The sequence below is a fragment of the Euprymna scolopes genome, chromosome 13 (assembly GCF_053919585.1).
Source record: "Euprymna scolopes isolate OS-2025 chromosome 13, ASM5391958v1, whole genome shotgun sequence".
Taxonomy (NCBI): domain Eukaryota; kingdom Metazoa; phylum Mollusca; class Cephalopoda; order Sepiida; family Sepiolidae; genus Euprymna; species Euprymna scolopes.
The window spans coordinates 80,455,445-80,480,832 of NC_136494.1; positions in this window are offsets into that span (position 1 = coordinate 80,455,445).

The following is a 25,388-nucleotide window of genomic DNA, read 5'->3' on the forward strand; positions in this document are numbered from 1 at the left end:
GGACCTGGGAGCAATGGTAATTAAAAATGTGGCTCCATACTCCCCAAAACTAGCAAGCTGTGGCCTCACTATCGGATATAGTTTAAGGTCATATCTAGGACCAACAATTGTGGCGAAACGGATAAAAATATAAAGTTATAATCGGTGCATACTTGATGTCTTCTGGAGGTGAAAATTTCAGTACTCAGTGCGCTCGAACTAAGAATGTAATTATTTAGACTGCTAAATTGCTATGTATCAGTGCTGGAATGAAAACTGCCGCCGTAAATAAAACGAAAGTGTTCTGTTTGAAATTTGGTACAGATTGTAAATTTAACAAGTCCTACATGGAGAAAAGTGGAGATAACATGTCGAAACATTGTGGGAGTCAAACAGAAGATAATAAAAACATAGTTCGAATAAGTAATATTTAAATACTTATTTCTGAATGTTATAAATCTTTTTAGCAAGACTGCATTGCTGCAGTTTTTATAGAAGTTAATGCCTATATATAACCCGTGCCAGAACTTTATGCAAATCGATAGTTTTGTTCTAACTCCGATAGTTTTCAATGAAAATTTGTGAAATTTAGCACGTTATATGGCAACACTAACACAAGCGCAGAGCTAAAATTTTAAGTTAATCCCGCACAGTAATACACACTTGGCAGACATTTTCGTGATTTGCATTGTTTTCAGCGTGCCAACTTCATATGCAAACCAATGCTAAAATATGGTACAGTGCTAAAAGATCATCGAAACATTGATTATTCTAGGAATTTGTAAATTGAGAACAATAATAAAGAACAAACAACTTCAATATGGTTTCATAGTATAATCAATATCTTATATAAGTGCCATTTTTATTGACAAGAGCAAAAAGCCTTTGGTCCATTGAAGATGTCAAACTTTCGATGTCATCTGATGAAATGCCTATGATAGCAGATAGAATAGCATTCCAGACGCCATCCCTGGAGTTGTACTGCGTTCCTCTGTAGTAAATATTTTGTTTCAAGATGCTCCACTGATTTTCGATCGGATTAAAATCTGGAGAACAGGCTGGCCATCGGATTATTTTCCCATGTCTGGCAAGAACTCTCTCCAAATATTCAGTGGCTATCCTTGCAGAATAAAACGGTGCATCATCATACATGAATACCATCTTTTTTCCTGAATGCCAAATTCTTATTCTTTTGCCAGGGTTCCAAGTGTTCCTTAATTTAGTTAATGTAGAGTTTGGCGGTAATTTTCACTCGCTCCGCGACTCTGAATTGTCCTACCAGCTTATTGCCGATGATTGCAGCCCAGAACATCACACCACCACTTCTTTGTTGACGTCTTATCCTTTGGGGACGTAGACCCTCATTATGGCACCATCCTCCCCTCCACCCATCGGGTCCATCAAGGGTCGCTCGAGACTCATCGGTGAAGAAAACAGTTTGAAAATTCACCTTCATGTGGTTGCTTGCCCACTCTATCCTCTTTTTCAATTCAGGGCGGACGTCTGGCTTTCCAAGTTTTGCAATCGTTCCCAGGATACGGCACCGTTGATTTGGGCACATCAGGAACGCCAGCTTTTTCAAAAATGTGTTTGCTAGTTTCAAGTGGGTTACGATTAAATTCTCTCTTGATCTTGCTCATTGTTCGATGTGACAGATATGATTTCTTACGAATTTTCCCTTTGGCAGAACATCTGTTGTAAAGTTGAGGATTAGTACAATAATTTTTGATGGTACGATGATCAAGGTGGAAATCTTATTATGGAGCCTTTGAACAATTTTAGACTTCTCAGCTTGACTTAAATCACCTTTACGTTCCATCTTGCATATAAAGTTGGCACGCTGAAAAAAGCTGCAAGTCACCAAAATAGCTACCGTTTTCTCGTTCTTGCGCAAATCAGCTTAAAATTTTATATCTGCGCATGCGTTAGTGTTGCCGTATAACGTGCGAAGTTTCACGAATTTCCATTGAAAACTATCGGAGTTAGAACAAAAATATCGATTTGTATATAATTCTGGTACAGGATGTATAATGAATTTGTGTATCGATATCTGCGTTTTATATCATGCAATTCTATATTTGTTTTGCTTTTTTAATAGATAAATAATACTGCTATCGTCCTTCGCCTTTTATTGACAATTTCTATCATTCCTCTACAAACACTCGTCATACTTGGGCGTGAATATCTCTAGGAACAATATTAGAATTTCCCTCCGCAAAGAATCCTCTGTTCTGCAAAAAAAAAAAAAAAAAAAACAAACAAAAAAAACACGTCTATTATTCCTTCGTATAACATCCCCGATTGGATTAAATCTTAGTATTCTGAGGATAATTGTTTTTTTTTAATTACATTTTGTTTCGGATTGTTGTGAAACAAAACCTTTATACACAGAAGCATGCAAAATGGCGACAGGCGTTTTTCAACGAATCAGAAATATTAAAATAAACATTATTGTACGGGAATCGTTCAAAAATTAAAGCCACCTCTTTAGTTTTGAATTCGAAATGTTGAAAAACTACAAAGACAGTTGTGGTACCATTAAAACGAGCGACGCTTTTGGGAGGAGGATCTATCTCCACATATTCCCCACTATATTCAATGCTTTTTCTTTCAGGAATTCAATTATGCATCTCTGTTTTTGACGTACGTTCACGACAGGGGTTACTGCCTTAGTCTTACATTGTCAATAGCTGCAACAGAGGGATGAATCTTTAAAGTCATATATGCGTAATTTAAGACATCATGAAAATGCAATATGCAATCTTCTCTGATCTATCCGGGCAGAATTAAAATAAGAGGCATTATTTTTGGAATGCTCCTCGGTCGTATTTTTTACGCATGTTTTTAAATAGGTTGTATTTACTTTTCACAAGGGAAATCTTTTGAAGCACGGAATATGATTTAACAGAAGAAAAAAATCATTTCTTTGAAAATAATTTACAAAAAAAACAGGATCAGTACAATTGCATTTAAATTATGCAGATAAATTGTCTACCATAATTATTGCGTAGTTAAAATCGGCTACGGACGTACAAATTATTTCGGAGTTTTGTTACAACTAATATATAGTGTAACCCGGATAGAAGAGATTTTATCTGGTCCCAGATTAGAAGCTGTGCAAATGTAGATTGTAACCCGGATATAAGAACTCCGGATATAAAAAATATGTAGGAACCGAGGAAGAAGTATCTTATATCCGGGTTATACACACAAACACACATATAGCATTAGTAAGAAATGCATCAACGGTAAGCATAAATTTGAATTTATATATATATATATATATATATATATATATATATATATATATATATATCTTTATCTTTTAAGAAAAATATTTTTAACAGAATAACCAGTGCAAGAAATTAGGCAATTGATTAATTCATTAAACAATTAATAAAATAGCTATATTGTAATTTATTAAAATTTATTTGTCCTCAATGTTTTCACTTTCTTACATTGCAGTATCTAGTATATTTTGCGTTTTATTACTGTATGTTTCTAAATTTAAAATACTTATATTAATCTTTGTAACTTATATATTCATTTATTTTGATAGCTATAAAAGGTAACGCACTATATAAAGAAGTATTTCTAATCTCTTTGTGTGTTGCAAGGATAAACTAAAGAAGCAAACTAAAATAACACGTAAGATTTATCATTTCGCTTTTTTAATGCGTAAATGACAACGAAACATTTACTCCCTTAGTGCGAGCAAGAGACATGGGGTTGTCCCGGTTCGGTCAGTTTGGTTGCATGCTTTGTTACTAGGGTCCGCGTTTCTATTTATAAACTGCGTCCAAACCTTAATAGAGAAAATTTATCGGACTATGTGAATAGAATAGGAATGATGCGTTGGGTGGAAAAAATATATCCCTTGATTTTTTTTATATTTCCTAAAAGAATCTAAAAGCATTTAGTATAAATTAAAACTATACCTGCGCATCCGCCCACCCACTGTTGTTGTCAATACTCTGAGGTGTGAACACTATTGAAAATGGTCTCGAGCAAACAGAACTTAATGTTATCAATTTGGAAAATGATGATTTTCCGCTGACACTGTTATTTCCTACATATTACTAGCAGTGAAAATTAAAATCAGGTGTCGTCGATTTTGTTGTTTTTTACCTTAACTTTACATTTGCCATTGATTCTTAAGTCATTTTGTTTTCCTCCAGTGAGATCTAGTTGCAAAGTAGGGCTCGCTTTTTTTCTGAGCCGATCTTATGCCGTCTTACGTCCTATTTCTCACCTGTTGTCAAAACTAAACTATGATTCAGAGAGGACAACGTCTGGATACTTGTCAACTCGTATGCCCTGCATATGTCGGGTGATTTACGAACAATCTCCCCATAAAATGATTGCGAGCTGACGTGCATTTCATATTTAGCTGTTTTATTGTCTTAGGCTAAATGATCTGTACATTAGTTTTAAATATAGAAGTACAAATTACATACAGTAAAGCAAGATGCAACAAACAGGAAAGAGAAAGTAGAAGAACAGACGGTCTGTGCCATGATAAAAAGGAGGGTTCCTATGGTTATCATTTAGTCCAAATATCCTTCCCTTCGTAAATCAATTGTTTTCTCGCTTACTGCGTATTCGGAGAACTTCTGTAAAGTGAACCGGTGCTTTTACTTACTTTTTAATGAACTTTATTTCAAAACGAGGCCTTCATAACTATCGATTATTTCGTTTTATTCACGGAACAAATTTACAATTTGAGACGTTATTTCGGTGTGTTAAACACCACGCCTATTTCTCTCAAATTTGTAATAGTGCAAAAGAAATTACAGACTCAATTGAATTTTCTTTTTAATTGAGCGTACATCATATTTCCCTAAAACATACGTCAACTACACACACGCATATACATATATATGTACATATGTGTGTATACTAGCAGGCCATCCGGCGTTGCCTAGTTGTAAGATAAGCTTAAATATATTTTAATTAATGCACATTCTTTATTATTACAGAGAAAATTATCTATCGATTACTAGATTGAACCTAATATTGTGTACTAGGATCAAAACTAAATATGATTTGGGTGTTATCAGTAAAATTGAAACCAACACTCTCCACCTCTTATTTCTTTGTCACTGAGCCACGTCCAAACGTGTGTATATATATATATATATATATATATATATATATATATATATATATATATATATATATATACCTGCCTCATGGTCGGGTAACCGGCGACTATACTGGTTCCCCCACCAGACTTGTTTGGTGAGGAGGGCGGCTAGTCTCCCTGAAGGATTAAAAACAAGACCTTCCAAAGGGCGAATGAACTCTTTTTTTCTGGGTCAACGGCCAACTAGCACCGTGTATATTTGTGTGTATTGGGGTGGAGAGGGCTCCCGTAAGCCGTAGTGAAGGCGACCTTTCTAGGAGAAGCAAATCTCTGATTAAAAAAACCATAAAGCGGAAGACCATTGACCGCATTAAGCTGGTCTGCAGTTTAATTTCTTGCTGGCCATCTTGCTCTTGCTTGTTGCTGGATCTCAACATTTTGAACCGAGAGAGAGAGAGACTTAGCTGTCGTACAAAGCTAAGACTCTGTAACATCATATTTGTATAGATACTCCCTCAGCCATTTAGGCTCATGGATTTTAAATGTATGAGGGGGTGGCACTCGTCTGACAAGACGTTGCAATCATCATATATATATATATATATGCACACACACACACAGAGTAGAATACGGTGCTTCTTTACTATAGCACGCTGATGTAAAAAATCTCTCACCTGTGACATACGGAAAAGTTAGCACAACAGAAATTATGTGAAATTATCGAGTAGTTTCATCAATATATTAGAAATGACGTACACTATCCTACCCAAGAAATAGGGTACTTGGGCAATATAGTACTCATATGAGAAAAAACAAAGCATATCGTACCTGTGACGTGCATAAAAGTTATTACAACAGAAAATCACGTTATATAATCGGGTAGTATGACTTTTAAATAAGAAATACCGTGCTTCTTAACTATAGTATCCATATGAAAAAGCAAATTTTTACTCTAGACGCACAAAAAATTCATACAACAGAAAGTTCCTACACAGGAAATTAGGTACTTGTACATTATAGTACCAATATGGAAAACAGAATATCTTATCTGTGACCTATATACGTTATCAAAACCGAAAAGCATGTGATATATTCGAGTAGTATGATATATATATATATATATATAAGAAATGATGTGCTTATTCACTCTGAATAAAACTCTGTCAAAACAAACAAACTCTTACCTGTAACACACAGAAAAATTTGCACAACAGAAAAGTTTATGTAAATTATTTTAAATATGTGCTGTACTTTACCCGCCCTAGGTAAGTAATTTTTTTTCTATATACGTGCTGTAAATTTCCTGCCCTAGGAAAGGTACAACTATTTTATACAGATAATACCCGTTCTAGCGTAGGTAGAATTTTATTTTGCTCAAGGTAGAAAATGATACATAGACATCAAAAATGCTTCTATCCTAAGAATAACAGGTATGTTCAAAAATTTTCTCATTATCTTATACGGGCCTGAGCAACGCCGGGTGGCCTTGCTAGTTTAAGTTTTGCGAAAACGTGGTTCGCTCGAACTTATTTGAGTTCGGATTACAGATGCACCCCTCTCTCAATTCTGGATCTTTTCGTGTGGACGGTTAACAATTCTGCTTCGTCGTCTAAACGCGGGTGAATATTGGCTAAGTTCTCACTGCAATCTTGGGATGTCCGGGAGGCAAGCAATGTTCATGGTTAACGTGAAGTACAAGTTGGGTAGCTTTCAGTGGGCTTCTCACCAAAGTGTCAATCTCCAGATGGGCTCGAGAAAAAGAGGCTGATGCGAAAGCGCCCAACGTTTTTTATAGGTTAATACACGTGGTCCCTAAGGGGGTGGGGGTAGGACATTACTGCTAGCCAATCCACAGAGCCTTAAGAGGGACAAGTGTCATAAGTAGCAGTAGCAACATAATTAAATTCAAATAATAACGAATATATGAGAACCGTTATAAATGAATTACGCTTTTTGTATTACATATTCCACACTTGGATATGAAATACAAGTGTGTGTGTGTGTATATATATATATATATATATATATATATATATATATAAGAGAGACAGTCACGTGTCATGAGCCCTATCTTAAAAGATAAGATCGCCCCCATCATCTAAAACAAGAGCCAACGGTTCACAGTAACATACATATATATATATATATATATATATATATATATATATATATATATATATATATGTCAAGAAGTAAAAATGAAATTTACTAGCCCAAAGCACCAGTAAACTTAAAGAGAATATAATTAATATTTACATCATAATCGCGATCAAATTAAAAGCTCAGTGCAACCAGGGTAAGAATTAGAAATTGTTATTAAAGTAACAAGAATTCATTGTTTGACAGGATAGTCCAAAAGAAATATTTAGATTTCATTAGGATGCGGGGTTTCCAAGAATGCGATTTGTTTTTTTAAGAGGACAGATATTAGCAAATTCTTATTATAGTGAATCTAGTAATTTGCTGATACTCTCATAAATTGGAATTGTAACATGCGACCACTTATCATATATGCGAAAAATTTAGTAAAACCCGTGTACGAAATGAAAATAAAAGACGTACAAATGAAAGGATATGCAGTGGTTTGGTTGTTGTGAAGGGGAATTATAATATTCTTATAAGAAGTAGTCAGAGTTGTAATGTTGAGATTACGATGAAAATTAAAAATTCAAAATAATTTTGAAGTACGGCAATAGCATAAGCCAATAAAATTAGTATTGTGTAATGTTTTTCTTGTATCGTCTTTGTTTTATCGTTATTTCAATGGCAATCTCTGCCCCCCCCGCGTCAGTCTTTCACGAAAAACACTTGTGTATCTGAAACCACTGTCAGTATTTTCCCCGACTATTTATCTGTGCCTAAATCAAAACGTAGATTCCATGAACAAAGCTTCTTTCTTAGAAGTGCCTGTGGAACTCTCCTCCGTTTGCCTGTTCCCCACCTGACTACAACTTGAATGTCTTCAAGTTCAACATAAACAAATTCCTGATTCATTGCTCCCTTAAATAAGCCACTTTATCAGGTCTCCAATACTAACGATTGCTAAGATACTATCCCATTGATTACCGTACACGCAATAACCCTTATCATTGAGTGGCTTTCGGGTCATAAGTGGTGACCCCGATGTAAAACAAAAAATCGTGGAATGTTCATGCCGTACATGAAATTATGGTTACTGTTTTTAAAGGCGTCGGTTTATTGTCGGTCCGATTCCTCTGAAGACATCACATGATTTTGAATTAGGCAGAGCACATGGGGTGGGATGTGATTACCTTCCCCAGTGCAGTGGAATTTGACGCACCTGTTTGCACCTATCGGTTGTCGTTAGATCATCCGCATAACTGCAGTCGAATAACATAACTCTGAACACGATAGAACCGTTAATTTGCTAGAGATTTATCCTCCTCCATGGTCACCCAACGTCCTCCTAACTCGGCGCGGTACATACGGTTCCTAGCCTTCCCAAATAGTAACAAATCGGGTACTGGACAGAGTCATCGTTGCTTTAAGTCGTTGATCTGGCGGGAACCGGTGTGTCACCGCGATTTTGCCGTATTGTGTGTAATGCTACAGGACGTTTTATACTCTACAAACGTTGATCAAGATCAATATGCAAACCGTTCGTATATATGTTGTCCCCCATACGTAACTAAATAAATTAATTTTAATTTAATAATTGCTAATTGAATAAAACATGCATCTAGAAGTTAGAACCAAACAAAAGGTACGAATATTTGGAGTAGAGACAGAAAAATGTTTTTTTTAAATGTTTTATTCAAGCTCAGTAAAATTCCGTGCAAATTCCTATTTAAGGTAGAAACAGCACTCGAGCAATGGCAACTAAGTTATTTTTTTCATTTCAACGCACCTGTAAAATATGATTTTATTTTTTCTACTCCAATAAAAGAAAACTTAGTACTGTACTTAACATAAGTTCCAAACAAGGCTTTTTATATTTAAGGAAGGATTATCAATAACTTCTCTCACTAATGTGTTTTAAGGTAAAAAAACATGATCAACAAAGAATAGACAAACAATATAGTTAAGATTTTCTCGAAAAACGGAAATAATTTTCACACCAAAATCCGCAAAACCAGTAAATTTCATAAAATGGTATCGGAAAATAACGTTATTAAATTGATAACAAGTAAAGACTGACTTTATTATATCCTGACTCCAAGAAATACATTTTGGAAACAACATTTTCAGAGACCAGTAAGACAGTTTTGCAGACTGTTCAATGGGACGCGCAACCAAGAGAGAGAGAGAGAGAGGGGGGTAAGATACTATCCTTGTGTTCAACCCACATAGTGGAAAATATTGCCATCCTTATTTGAATAGCCAGAAAAAAACCCTAGCATTTCATATTAATTTTTTTTCAGTTACATATAATTAAATCTGTGGGTATTTTATAAGCATTGAACCTCTTATCTTGTAGTAATTAAACTGTGATTTTCATTCCCTTCTACTCGTAGGTTTGGCGAAATACGGTTTTTAGTAAAAAAAAAAAAAGATACGAAAAGATGAAAGTGATCTAAAACAAAAAAAAACAGCTTATAAAATACTGATAATTTTGTTCCAGATTTTGAGACTATTAAGGCGTATACACTTGCAAGTAATTTTGTTTTTAATGTCTTAGATAAAATATAACTGTATTTGATTTTTTAAGGAAAGTAATTGCTAAAATCTACACCAGCAACTCCTTATATAAAAGCAACATTCAATAAGATAAAACTTGCTTTATACATAAAACATTCTTAGATCTATTAAACGCATTAGGGCAGAGTGAATAGCGTTAATTTTAAATTCTATTCACGGACTTAATAATAGAATAGTAACACTTTTCAGCCCCACTTGGATGCTAATATTTAGCTCGGATACGCACGAGTTCTTAAACTAAGATATGCACCGTCTTCTAACGGTATCGGGTTTCTTCATATAACGAATTAACTACGTTCGAAATTAGGCTATTAAAGTTATCTGCTATTTTACCAAGGATAATGGAATGAAAGCAATCAATTGCTCCATATCTGTGCAGTGAATGAAGCGTAAGTTCTTTTTGTACTGGTACAGAACTTTGCTCTCTTTACCCTCGTCTCCCTCTCTCTCTCTCTCTCTTTCTCTCTCTCTCTCTATCTATATATCTATCTATCTATCTATCTATATATATATATATATATATATATATATATATATATATATATATATATATATATATATATATATATATATAATCTCGGGAGCATCCACGATTGCTTGGGATTGAATGAGAAATATTATATAAGTCGTACAATTTACATTTTTTAATTTTTATATGTCAAAATATTACATTTTTGAGTGAAGCGCAAAGTTGTACTCCCTATAGATTATATTAAAGGGGGGGTATGAATGACCTCAAATAAGTTTCTCAGTAATGAGTCAGGGTCCCTTTGTATTTTTGTTGTAAACTCTAAATTTAATATTACCATTTATTTTATTTCTATGATTTACAAGTAAAAGCCCGTATTTCCTTTACATAGCGAAATATTATACCGAATTTATGAAAACAATATTTGTATACAGATTATCTGCTCAATTTGGTTTCATAGATACAGAGTGGAACGATATAATTCCATTTCCGCTTGATGAAAAGCGGATTCTTTATTGCAGACCAATCACTGGTTGTCCAGTTGTGTACAAATTCAAAGAGCAATAAGAGCATTCTTTCATGTTTAAAAGTAACACAAGGCTTCACGAATGAGATCGGAGATGCGCCGCTGTACAAATCATGCTCTCTACCGACCCAAGGTATGAAAACAAGACCATTGCAAGCATCCTAAATATGCATCGTTGGAAGGCCGCGATTAACAAGGGCGTGCCCAGGGTGATAAAAACAAAGTTTTCGGCCAAAGTTATGGTCTTTGGTGTGGCTTCAAGTAAGGGCCACACATTTCAGCTCACATCTTTCAAGTCGGCTTAAAAGTCAACAATAAAGTGTACCTGGTTTTTCTGAAGAGTGTGGTGATCCCCTAATTCAATTAAGTGACCGTTCGCAGACTCTTGGTATGGCAGCAGGATTTGGCATCGACCCACAAGTCCGAAGATACCTAAGCATGTCCTCAGAAGAAGTGCTACGACATTGACCCGTTTTCCCAATGCCCCCCACTCCTCCAATCTAAACCCGCCGGGCTGCTTCGTTTGGTCATACGTTCAGGAATCCACTAGCATGAGCTCTAACAATACCGAAACCAGCCGGATCACCGCCATCTGCTGAGTATTCGCTGAGATCCCGCCGACGCGTGTAGAAAATACGTACTCTGAGTTCCGGAACCGTATCGAGGCAGTGATGGAGGCTTGAAGGCAGCTACATTAAATAGATGCCAGCTCTACTACATAATAAAGTAACCTGATTTTCTTTCAAAATGTACTGTTGTTTTCTTAAGAACGACCCTTTTATCTTTCAACCCTGTATATGATTGTTGGGTATATTTTCAAAGCGCTTGAGGTTCGTATGCCAACAAGCTCAGCAATTACAAGACTTATATATGTGCCTGCAAGGAGAAACATTATACGAACCGTTATTGTTCACTGGTGTTATAGAAACCTTAATAAATTCTAAAGTCAAAAATGTAAACGTCGTGTCTGTTTTACTAAGATAATTTGAAAGAAAAACGTCGTTTAACGTTTCTTATAGCTTAAAGTAAGTTACCGCATTTCTTGTTGCACTTACTGATTATTTAAATTAATATTTTTTTGTGTTTAATACACACGCACATACCTTTTCAGCTTTTAAATTATATATAATAGCAAAATGATATTCCTCTTTGTAGAATAATTTAATAATGTATATAACGAACGAGTAAATACTACAAGCCCCTCCTTGCACAAAATGTGTTCTCTGAATTATTAAGTGCAACAAAACATCCATCCAGCCTGCGCAACCGTAGCCGAGATTGAACTCACTACACGAATTTGTAGTGTAATTCAAATCTTGTCGGTAGCTGAGTACTTGATGCTTCGCCAGGGCTATCAAGCATATGTTTTTATCATGACGCGATCACTAGATGAGGTGCCTACCACGGCTTAAGTTATGCCCATCTACCTTACCTCGCGGTACATACAGCGCCTCGCCTTCCCAAAATGGCTACCCATCTGGTACTGGCCTAGCTCAACGTTGCTTCATTTCGGTGATTTGACAGGAACCGGCGTGTCAACGTGATATATATATATATAAATATATATATCCCATAACAGCAGCACATTTATTACATCCATTACCTTCTGTATCAAGGATATAAATATAGTAATATATTTTCACACACATACTAGAGAGAGAGAGAGAGTGTGATTGTCCGTATTTTCTTCAATAATTCATTAATCTGACGAGTCATCACGAAGATAAAACGCGGAAAATACTGTATAGCTTAATATCCAAATATATTTTCATAACTTACTCTATATATATATATATTGGTGTGTGTACCTCTATCGAGACGTTTTTTTATTTATATCATTATTGTACAAAGTACGGGTTTTTAATCAATTTTCACCACAGGTTTAATGTTACGAACAATTCGACAGGTGATACTAACACGTTTTCGAATAGCATGTTTTAAGTAAAAAAAAGCATGATACACTGGAAAACTGATTTAATTCAGTTGCTATTAAGCTCTGTGTGAATCAGAAAATTTCAACCGGTTCTAAACGCCGATACATATCAGCTATCATTATATCAGCAGTTCGATCGAGGTGTTCACCTGACATATTAGCCGGCGTCATTTATGTCTCAATAGACATTTCAAACATTTCTCTAATTCATTCATCTGGAAAAATGTCCTTATCGATTTCGTGGGAAAGAGATGGATAAGCAATATTGCGCATGCGTGAAATGTTTCTGGTATTTGAAAATCGCCAATAGCGTCTAAATATGAAATGACAGTGATCAAGATTTCAGTCTGCCTTTACGATAAGTATATATATATATATATATGTGTGTGTGTGTGTGTGTGTGTCCGTGTTGTCGGGATGATTCGAAAAGAATTCAATCAAGTTCTCGATAGAAAATCTGACAGCTAAAATAAAAGTATTTCTAAAATATATTACATATTTCACAGACGTATCAGGGTGTTATTGCAATGAATTTAATACATACATTAGACATGAAGACGACGTTTCATGAGACTGTTGGAATGCAAACGTGTGCTATTTTGATACAACTATATGATACTCAAGGAAAACTTTTTTCTCGTAAAGCATCTCTCCGACTTCAAATGCAATGTAAGAAAAGAAAGTTCTTTGTTGTTGTTTTGAGCAGACAAGTTCTTGCTGTGGATGTTTTACAGGAGGTGCGGTAAGAAATGGAGCTCAGTCGAGCACCTACAAAGAGCAAAATTATGGAGAAACATAAAATCTACTTTTAAAAAGTTTGTTTTGGGTAAATATATAACCTCGAGCAGCTTGCAATATTGACATTGCAACTTAAAGTAAGAAAGGCAGTACGTCTGCTGATATAGTTCCTCCCAATTTAGTCTGCTCTTTTCCCCTTGACACACACACACACACACACATGTATAGTGCCGCCAAAAAGAAAGTGGGCACTTGTAATGTTTTTCGAAAAACCCAAATTTAAGCTAAATTGAATGTAAATGTTTAAATACCCTATACCTTATTTGATTCGCCTTTTATTCCTCATAATTTCACTTGGTAATGTTAACTTTTAATTGAAGTATCCTAGGGTTCACGTCAATAGTTTCAAATTTAGAAAGCAACAAGAAATTCCACACAATGGACAATTGCTATCTAAATGTAACTTTAGAACATAAGGGCAAACAAAATTACAACAAGAACACGCTGAACTAGTTAATATTTAATCGCATAGCCCTTCTGCAATTTGTATAAATTTTGGGGCATTCTCTTGAATAAGTCTTTGTAGCAATACTCTGGTGAAAGGGCATCCCACTTCTCTTTAATTTTTGTTCAAAGTTCTTTCAGATCTGAAATTTTATCATTGCGTAGCTATTGCTTGATGTAATGTCATTTTTGCGATGGAATTTAGGCCTGGAGATTGTGAAGGCCAATATAAACACGGAATATCACCCCCTTCAAGAAACTTCTTGACATTATCCGTTGTGTGCATGAGAATCAATGTAAATTCTTCGTCCTTCCCTCGACGGACGTACTGTCTACCATGACTGCCTAGCCTATTAAACTTGCTTTCGTCGTTAAAAATCACTTTCTATCAAGATGAAGAATCATGGTCTTCATTGCATCTGACAAAGTCCATATAGCACTTTCTGCTTACAGAAATCATTGGTTTGCTTTTTGGAACACAGATTCAAACATTAAATTCCTCCAATCTGTTAATTGTAGAAAGAGAGAACGTTTTAACAAGATTACACTGTTATATGATTTTGGGAGGAGTTTCAAATCTGTTTCATAGGCTACAGATCTTCCCTGTAAGAAGTAACTCTAGGACAGGCAAATTAAGGGTCATCACGAACTCTGTCGATATTTTGGTGCTTTTGCGCAGTCAGTCGTTCCGTTTTCTCATCATATTTATATCTCCGACCTATTTCTTGATTGGATAAACCAGAAATAAGCTTCTAACAGATGCTTGAGGAATATGGACAAACTGTTAAGTTGTATCACCTAGGAACAACAGCAATTACGATAAGAGATGCTAAAAGGTGGATATTTTAACCTGGTTTTAATTTAATTTTTTTAACTGTGGAGTTACTTTTTGCCTTCTGGCTTTGAGGTTAACTTTTTAAATGGATGTGAACACTAAGATACTTCAATTAAAATCAAGTATACCCAGGTAAAATCATAGAGGAATGAAAAGCGAATCAGATGAGTTATAGTTATTTTAAACAGTTGCATTAATTTAGCTTAGATTTGCAGTTTTTGAAAAATGACAAGTATGGACATTCTTTCTGGCAGCACTGTATTAGTCACACATACACATACGTCCCCCTCACACACACACACACACACACACACACATATATATATATATATAATGTGTGTGTATAAAAACAGTGTTAGGTTGCATTCTCATAGCAAAAATAAAATGTATTTGCTGATCAAACACCTGCAGATAAGAAACCAAAAATATAGAGATGTACTTTGGCGAATAACAGATAAAATAGAAATTATTATACACGCAAAATCCTATGGTTGGATATATATATATATATATATATATATATATTTTAGTCATCGACATACAGATCTGTTTCGTTGTTTCACAACTCATCAGTGCCGCTAGACAAACACCTATCCTAAGCCGAGGATCGAAACTAGAACCGTCGTGATGACAGTCGGCAGTTCTACCCCCTGACTACGGAAGCGGTGGCCGCAATTAATCTGTCCGAATGTCTATTTAAATAAACATCCGTCCGCCGCTCGTAAAGGGCTCAAACGTTTGTTTGTAAACAAACCGCGAGCTTCGCATTTTTTCAGCTAAATTAAGTGGCGAGTGAGATTATTTACGATAGTGCTCAACCCAAGAGGGGGGCTGTGTGTGTGTAGTCATTGTTTATCTAGGAACAGTCTCTACCGAACTACGTTCAATTTTGCCCTACGATATGAAACTTTAAATATAGGAGATTTTGAACCCGTATTCGATTATGTCTTAAACATGTAAAAATAGCTGAAGAAATGGAACAGCAGGCGTATCTTGATATAAAGTGCTCTCTTACACATGAGACAATATGTATTTTTACGTTAAAGTCGGTATAATTGTAACGTTTTCTCGTCCATCTGACGATAGCTCAAACAGTAACGACTAAGGTTCTAGCTCTAAATGATTTGGCTTCGATTCTAGAAGTTGTCACACATGTCAATATGTTTGATTTAAAATTATTGGTGTATATCAGATACAATACATATATTAATGGACTATGGGCTGTATAATAATAAATGACATTTGCATGAATTAAAATATCAATTTAAGTGTATCTTAAAAACCAGGCCACACCGGCCAACTTTTATAAAATATATATATGGCGATTAAGCTACATTGAATATTCGGCGTTTCATCCACTCTAGGACTCTTCAGGCTTATGCGCATAAGCCTGAAGAGTCCTAGAGTGGATGAAACGCCGAATATTCAGTGTAGCTTAATCGCCATATATATTTTATAAACTATTAACGAGCTCTACCTACGTATTGAGCACTTTGTAAGTAAATACTTTAAGTTTACGCATAAATCTATACTTTCGTATAATAATTTTATGTGAGTAAATTAAGTAGCTATATAATATATATATATATATATGAGAGAGAGAGAGAGAGAGAGAAATAGAATATTCATTATAGAAGCAATGAAAAAACCTAATAGATTTATCACATAATCTGTGGTGTTTTCTAACTTCACTCCTGTCCGGTAAACTGGCTTATGCAATTTATGAGAACTGTATTTTTTGCTTGCCGATTTTTTTTTATTTCTCTTTTGAGGAAGATCTGAAAGAAATTAATCGTGTCAGATAGTATGTTTTCTTATTTTGTCTCAGAAATAATGAATGTTCATGCTTCTTACATGTACGTATGTATATGCATAGAGATTTTTCTTTTTATTACGAAAGACTTTTTACGTCATATAAAAGCCCTGAGCAAAAAAATTGCTAACGTCGTTTATATCATTTTATATATATATATATATATATATATATATATATATATATATATATATATGTGTGTATATATATGTATGTATATATGCATCGAAGAGATTTATGAAAGTCTGTTTTATGTAAAAAATGTTTTATTCCTAACATTTTTTCTGCCATACTCTTAGTTTCCCAACATTTTATTTAAGATACTTATATAATTTGACTGCACTCTTTCAAGGCACCTTGTTAGATATAAATATGTACTGTGTCTTAAGGACCTGATTTTAAGAGAATCCTTATTGAGGAGTTGTACGGCTAGGTGTTTGTTCACGTCGCATTTGCATTTTTGCTCGTTGGAACATTCTAATCATTAAATTTAGATCTCGTTCCCTTTCATTATATATATATATATATATATATATATAATATAGAGAGAAAGAGCCATTCTAAAAATTATGGGACACCAATGAAAAATCGAAATTATGATTCAAACTTTTACATATATAAACTTATATGATATGTGTGTGTTCCTTGTCATATAAGAAGTGATATATATATATATATATATATATATATATATATATATATATATATATATATCATTCAACCACGGTAGTGTTTGAATATATGCGTAAGTCCGAAATGGAATGAATCGAGACACATTCAAACCCCCACCACTAATTCCGTTCGCAACCAAATTTCAAACAGGTTATATAATTGGATAGAACACCTCATTTGGAAAAAAAAATCGAAAATTGGTTCAGTAGAAAAAGAGTTACAACAAAATATGTGGTGTCACAAACAGGAGAGTAAGTACATAAGTGACTAACGCTTTTGTTTTTATTTTGCATAACTTTTTTTGTATATAAATATTTTTTACTGCGATTTTGCCAATACGACATGTCATCGTAACGGTTAGAGTACCGGGGGTTGGTGGAAAGATTTTAGGTTCAATCCCGTGTATCGTTTTTTTTTTATAATTAAAAAACCGAACTTTTTTTTTATAACTCCTTTTTTTTAACTCTCCTTATGATTTTATAGCAAAAAATGGTGAATTTATCGATTAAAAATATTAGTGAATTCTATGATATACATATTCTTTGAATGAACTCAAATTTTTCGTTATCACATTTGATGAAAACTGTAGTCCCATTTTGGCAATGCGTCTGACTAATGATGCTTTTGAAGTAATATTCTTAAGATTTTATTAAACCTGGAAAAGTAAAGGACAAGAAATTCAACCTGGAAAAGTAAAGAACAAGATATTCTAGTAAAGTAAAAAATAAGAATTTTTTAGACTTAAAATATTGCAGCTAAAAATAAAATTTGAATATTGATAAATATTTTATTTATTATTTGCGTATGTTGTTGTTTATTGTTGAGTTAAAAAGAATTAAATGATCCTAATTATGATATAATAAAATTATTAATTTTTATGTAAATTATAAAATTATTAATTCCATCTACTAACTAACTAACTAATGAATTAATTTTATTCAAACAATTTTCACTACATAAATATATGCAAATAATAGGGGGGAAATAAGTTCAATCCAGCGATTGACACCCTTTCTAACTCAACAATAAACAACACAGCTGCTATGGACTCTATACAAAACGAACTCTCTCACACGCATTTCCTTTATACATATATTGTCAGTATGCGACTTTGTTCTTTACGGACTCTAAAACGACTGGGTCGATCTATTTTTTAATTTATTACAAATGTAATATATGTGTTTCGATGTGTTTTCGTCGAATGTCTCGAAAATCGATAATAAAAAGTATTGAACTAATGAGCTATCGATTGATTGATTAATGATTGAAAGATATTGGCGGAGTTCAAGATGACACTAATTAGGCGATTATTTTTCTGATCAGCTCTTACACCAAACCTCGAGAAAACTATTAACCAAAGACAATTCCTCAACTATCAAATTCTGCAAAGCATTTTTTTTTTTATATTTGAAAGGGAGAAGCACAAAATTCCTTTATTACTGTCACGAAGATAATATCAGGTAAACATGCTCTGGAAGTGCTAGACTGTCTTATACAATTTAGAAAAAGAGGAGGAGTGACGATCAGATCATCTAGTGTGGTTTTGGTCCTAAGTAGACAATTATGGAAGGAGTAGTTAGCCGAGTTCAAAAGTGGATAGTATAATGAAAGATGAGAAAAAAAAAACGTATTCGTCGATGAAAACAGGAAAGACAACGCGATTTGTTATCGAATTTGGTGAAGAATTTGTTTCCGAAGTCTTTATTCAACATTGATTACATCCTCATTTCCTCTAAGCACTTTAATGGTATGATTCGACAATGTTTTTTACCAGCAATTTTCTCTGGCAGGTCGAAAATATGTAAGTACACATTGAGTTTTATAGACTAATGCATTATTGTAACGCCCAAAATTGTTTTATGTTTTAATTTTCTAGACGTATTATCGACGATTTGCTGATTTATTTAAATCAAAACCGATAGAAAAACAGTAGAAAGCAATTATACAAAATCTTGTATTATAACCCCTGCAAACACAAAACGGTACATGGCAATTGCATATATATATATATATATATATATATATATATATATATATATATAAACACATACGCACACATATATATTATTTGCGGTTGTTTAATATTTTCTTACAACGGGAATAAATTGATAAGAAGTCATTAAATTTTTTGTGCGCCGAAATCGGTGTCCAGATTTAAATTCAGAAATTGCTATCGGCGTTTTAGTGTTAGAACAGCAATTAATCTTTTTTTTTATCTCAAAAACAATAATTGCATATCTATTTTAAGACTGGGTTAGTTTTTATTGAGGGCTATATATTTTTATGAGAAATTATCCTAAGAGAATCAGGCTTATCTATCCCGGTGTCCTGCTATCAAAATAAAACCGCTCATGGTTTCTATAAATTCTCAGTAAATTGTATTGTTTTATTTCATACAAACTGCTATAAAATCACACACGCGCCTATATATATATATATATATATATATATATATATATATATATATATATATATATATATATATATATTAGTGGACTAGCAATATTACAGGGGAGACAATCAAATAAAAGCTGGCTTGCTAGGATACTATATACACCAATGAAGGGAACTTTGGGCATATTCTATTGGTTTGAAAATATAGTTTTTTTTGTAATAATTGTAATAAATTTGTAACCATAGAATAGTATTATAATCTTTAAAAAATGCCTGCAAATTTTCATGTACTTTCGTCTCATGGAACGAAAGACGTGAGTATTTAAATAGTCAATTTGGCTATATATATATATATATATATATATATATATATATATATAAGCAAAGATCGTCATATAATAAAATCATTCGGGCTGACGCTAAAAACATTTAATAAGAATAAATATTTAATTTCAACTGTATCTCTCGCGGTTTGCTGTAGCCTAGTGGGTCGGGTCCTTGCTAATGAAGCCAGGCATGACTTCTGTTAGTGGGGTTCGAGTCTCTCCACTGGCGTTAATCGTGATAGCCAGCACTGATGATTACCGAAAGGGTGAAATAATAGTGTCTGTAGGTATTTATTAATTATTATAGTAAATAATAAGAATAGTAATAATAATAATAATAATATATATATACCACATTTTTGGCAATTTTCCAAGTTCCAAATCTCAACGACTATTGACCAGAATTTAATGAATAAAGGCGTGTTGGAAATGTAATGACCTGAATTGTGTAATTAACTATGTGACATTTTCCCTCACGGTCTCACATAAAGGGGATACTTCCTCAAAACATCTGGCCTTGATTGAGGGAAGACTAAAACTTGCTGCTACGGTTTCAAATGATCTTAAATAACAGCAAAGGGAGACTTGATTCCAAATTTTTCTTATATCTCACCTTTTTGTTTTTCATACAAAAAGTAAATTTCATATTGTATCAACATTATCCGAGACATAGTCGTACCCGTTTATTCAAAAAAGGGGGGCTATAACTTATGAGAAATATTTGGAATCATATCTCCTCTTGCAGTTATTTCAGATTGTGAAACTATAGCAGCAAGTTTTAGTCTTCCCTCCATCAAGGCTACAGGATTTGAGGAGATATATATATAAAAGTGAAAATGTTTGTGTGTCTGTGTACATTTCCTTAGCAAGTTTTCAGTCTGGAGACTCAAGATTTGACATAAGGGGATATTGAGATTTAGGAAAATCTTCTAAATCAGTTTTCGGCCAGAAATTTGTTTGTCAAGTGGTCAAAGTTCGCTGATTTGACCTTTGAATACTCTACCAAACTCCTCCGACAATTTTGGGTGTAAACACTTGAAATTTTAAAAGTAGGTTACTTGGACATGGATATAACTTTTTAATTTGATTTAAGCCCCAAAAAGTAAATGTTAAGCGGTTAAAATTAGGGTCGGTTTTTTTTAAAAAATGGATCACTGCGGTCTAAACCAAATCACCCAGACAATTTCTGGTCTAGATATTTGAAATTTTACATAAAGTGTATTCAGACATAGGGCAAGCTTTTTAATCGATTTGGGTCGAAAAATTGAGCTGCCAAGGAGTCAAAGTTCAAAACACTTGACCTTTGCAGTGTCTAGCAAACTACTCAGCCAATTTTGGGTCTAAGCATTTAAAATTTATACATAGCGAGTATTCAGACATGTGGCAAGCATTTTAACCCGTTTTTGGTAAAAAAAAATTTGCTGACAAAAGGTCAAAGTTGAAAGAGTTGACCTTTGCAGATTCTACCAAATTTCTCCGACAATTTTGAGACAAAACACTTGAAATTTTAAATGTAGGTAACTTGGGAATCGGTAAAACTGTTTCATTTTGATTTAAGATCAAAATAATAAATGTTAAGATGTCATAATTCGGGTCCAAGCGAAAAAAAAATCACCTCTGCAGTCTTTACGAAATTACTCAGACAATATTTGGTCTAAACATTTGAAATCTTAGATAAAGTGTATTCACAGTTATAAACGGTACTTAAGGCCCGAGCAAAGCTGGGTTGAATTGCTAGTATGCATATATATATATATATATATATATATATATATATATATAAAGATAAAAACATAATACAATATTTAAAAAGAAAACGATTTTTCGAAATCCTTTCTTTTTGGCAGAGGTCGATCATTTTGGACGACACAAATATTTTTTTCTTTTCGTCATATTTTTCTTAGCGATTGTTTTTTCTTTTACACTAATACAGTTAATATGCTTATATTAACTATGAAATAATAAAATTAATAATAAAAAATTCCCATGTCCCGACAAATGCCAAAAATTATCGATTGAGACTTTAGTGTTAGAATTAGTCACATGCGTTAAAAAAAATTAACAATCGCGTATTCGTTGCTTTAATGGTCAATATATATTTTTAAACGTGAAACTAACAAAAATATTCGTTTATATTTCTAATACAATTATATTGCAACATAAAAAAATAAATTATTCTTTAAACATGTATTTTTAAGGTTGCAATATAAGTTTCTAAACGATTGGAGGTTATTGAAAAATGAATATTCCAGTGTAGTTCGTTGCAAGTTTACCATTTCTCTCCCACACTCGTTCTATTCACTTGCCATAACACGAAGGCATCATAAGATTCAAGACTGGTTTTTAATGTGGGGAAAATCCAGCTCTCAAGTTAGAAGGTACTCTGCATATGATTAAAAATAACAATTGCTTCAGTCTAGAAGGATTTCTCCTCAACTGATTAAGGACAAAAAGTGAAGTGTAATTAAGCCTCCGTTTCTCTCCTTCTCTCCCTTTATCTCACATCCATCTCTCCCCCATCTCTCTCTAACTCTTTCTCCACCTATCTATCTCTATCTATTTCTCTTTATCTGTATCTCTATCTCCCACTCTCTCTATATATCTTTCAGTCCTTCTTTATCTCACCCTCTTTCGCTCTGTCTCTCTTTCCCTTTCTCTTCCTGCTTTCTCCTCTCTCTTCTTCTCTATCTTGCTACCGCTATTTCTCCTCCTCTCTTTCTCCCTCTTTCTCTCCTTCTTCCCCTTTCTCTCTCCCTCCCTCTCTCTTTTTCCCCCTCTCTGTCTCATCCTCTCCTTTTCTTTCAATTCCTTTATCTCTCTCGCTTTCTATCTCAGTATCTCCCTCTTTATCTATCCCTATGAAATCTTTCATCAAATTTTAATCAACTAAATTACTAACAGTGAATAAGTCATTGTCAAAACATGGGCGAATCCTATTTTAGGTATTTAAATTCCTTATAGTGAAAATATAAAGTTATTTAAAAGTTGCTCCTAATAAGAACAGCACAAGAAGGAATTAGTAAAACCTTCCTAATTAAATTGATGTTGGCAGCAATTTCATCACAAGATAACACAACTTTAGACCTAGCTTAACCCGGAATAGTTGCGATCTTACTACTAGGTAGAAGAATGCTCACTCTTCTTTGAAATTACCATTATATATTCAATTCATCAAAACTCCCAGGTGCAATATCTCCAAAATATCCAGCATGGGTAAACTATTACAGAAATCCAAACTTATTGTTTGGGGTGAATGCACACCAGCATATAAACATAACTTGAGGTTCTTGATCGATCCTTGCAAGACTAGTCAGACCATGGATGCAGTAATATTCCTAGCAGGAGATTTTGAAATAACGTTACCTGTAATCCATCGATCAACACTAGCAGATGAAATAAATGCTTGCCTCAAATATTCTAGTTTTGGACGCCATGTGAAGACATAAAACTTAACTCAAAATATGCGTGTCCACCTGCAGAATGATCGATCCAGAGAGATATTTTCGCACCATTTCTTGGAAATTGGGAACGGAAAAATACCGGATTCAGGGCATATTCTGTCACCTCAAAACCTCCGTAATTTAGTTACATCAAAAGAGGAGTTGATGATTTTTTGTTTTTCCAAATAAAATTAATTATAAAGATTCCAGTTGGCTGAGTGAACAAGCTATTCTTGCAGCTCCAAACAAAGACGTCCTTGAACTTAATCATATTATTCAGCTGAGAATTCCAACTGGGTTAGTTACATACACGTCCATATATACTGTTGTGAAAGTAGACGAAGCGATTAATGATCTAACAGACTTTTCTAATTTACTACATTTGACAGAGATTCAACCGCGTGTACTGCAATCGAAACTTGGCGTATCAATTATAATATTGTAAAATATCAACCAGCTGAAGGTTTGCAATGAATGACTTACGACTTGCAGTAAAACAATTAATGACCAATAACATAGAAGCAACAATCTTGGCAGGGCTTTCAAAGGTCTTCATTCCACGCGTTCCTATTATTCCACCGGATACGCTATTTCAATTAAGGAGATAGAACTTCTCATTTCGATTGTCGTTTCCAATCACAACCAACCTCAGGGAACATCTTTAAAATTGTTTGGCTTACATCTACACTGTTTCTCACATGGACAATTGTGCGTTGCGTGTCTTCGAGAAAATCACTATATCTGCTCAGAATATTGAACAACAAAGAATTGGGTATCCACAATTACCGAGACATTAAGCAAATAAAACATGCATTTTCTCTTTTTTTAGGGGTCTTTTTCATTTCAATAAAATTGCACTATAGCAACGTACAGCAGTGTAACACTACTGTATATATATATATATATATATATATATATATATATATATATACAGTATATATAACGCGAAAAGATGTATACATTCTGTTTAATGATTAGCATGCAGTTTAAAACTTTAGTTAGCTAAAGCAGAACAAAAAAATCTCTTTAAATCTCTAGTTAAACATTGAAACTCCACATACAGTAAGAGAAAAGATTTCAGAATTTTTAGCAATTCGAAAGTCAAATCTAAGTTTTAGGTATTATTTTGGGGCATATTTTTTTAGCAATTCGAAAGTCAAATCTAAGTTTTAGGTATTATTTTGGGGCATATTTCCATAACCAGAACGTTAATTTTAAGGACTACCCGTATATTATTTTAGAACTAAGGCTTTATTAAGAAATCAATAAGGATAAACGGGCAATTTATTTAGTGACTGAAATGACTGAAATTGGGACCCATCCTCATTCGCTAGTGATCATTTATTTCGATTGGTTCCTATGATGGAGCAATTTGCAGCACCTTGATGTTATCGATTCCGAATGTTATAATTATCTATTAATTATGTATTTTCCTGGTCGTTTTCAACTCTGTATTAGTTATTTTCTAATTTTTACTCTCTCTCAATATTTCTGAAAATATCATCTGCTAGTTTGTCTATTGATTAAAAAATGTAAATAAAAATTTTCAAATGTGCTTTAGATTTTGTATTTTAACACTTCTATGTGGTATAAAAGTAGTTTGTTTCTATCTAATAGTAAACTGCTACGTATCACTTTTCATTAATAAATTCAGTAATAGAAAATTAATCTGTTAATCCAAACCTAATAGAAGTGTCTTACAAAAATGTATGCCAATATTTACAGCATAAGAGGATACTTTCAATTGCTATAAATAAACGATGCTTGCTTCAACATTATAATTGAAGGCTTAACACTGGATATAGAAAACAGTTTGCTTTTTCTGACTTCCGATTACTGCTGTCAATTAGGATTGATATTTAGACAATGCCACGCGGAAAATGTCATTTTGAATATGTGGAAAGACTAAGAATTTCCGGTTATCAGAGAGGAACACCCTCTTTAATAAAAAGGGGCCATTTCTTGTCCCCCTCGTCCTGTAAATAAAAATTACTATAACCTAAACATTAATTTG